Raw genomic sequence first — 252 nt, 5'->3', positions numbered from 1 at the left:
GCTCCTTCACGTTGAAAGGAGCCAGTTGAGGTGGTTCGGGCATCTGGTGAGAATGCCTCCTTGCGGGGTCCATAGGGAGGTGGTCTAGGCACGTCCAGCTGGGAGGAGGCCACGGGGAAGACCCAGGACTAGGTGGAGGGACGTCAAGCTGGGAGGAGGTTGCGGAGAAGACCCAGGACTAGGTGGAGGGATTTCCAACCTGGACTGGGAACGACTCGGGATCCCCCAGTCGGAGCTGGTTGATGTGGCTCG

Source organism: Etheostoma spectabile, chromosome 20, assembly GCF_008692095.1.
Source record: "Etheostoma spectabile isolate EspeVRDwgs_2016 chromosome 20, UIUC_Espe_1.0, whole genome shotgun sequence".
Classification (NCBI taxonomy): Eukaryota; Metazoa; Chordata; class Actinopteri; order Perciformes; family Percidae; genus Etheostoma; species Etheostoma spectabile.
The sequence above is the reverse complement of the archived record's forward strand: the minus strand, read 5'-3'. Positions refer to the sequence as shown.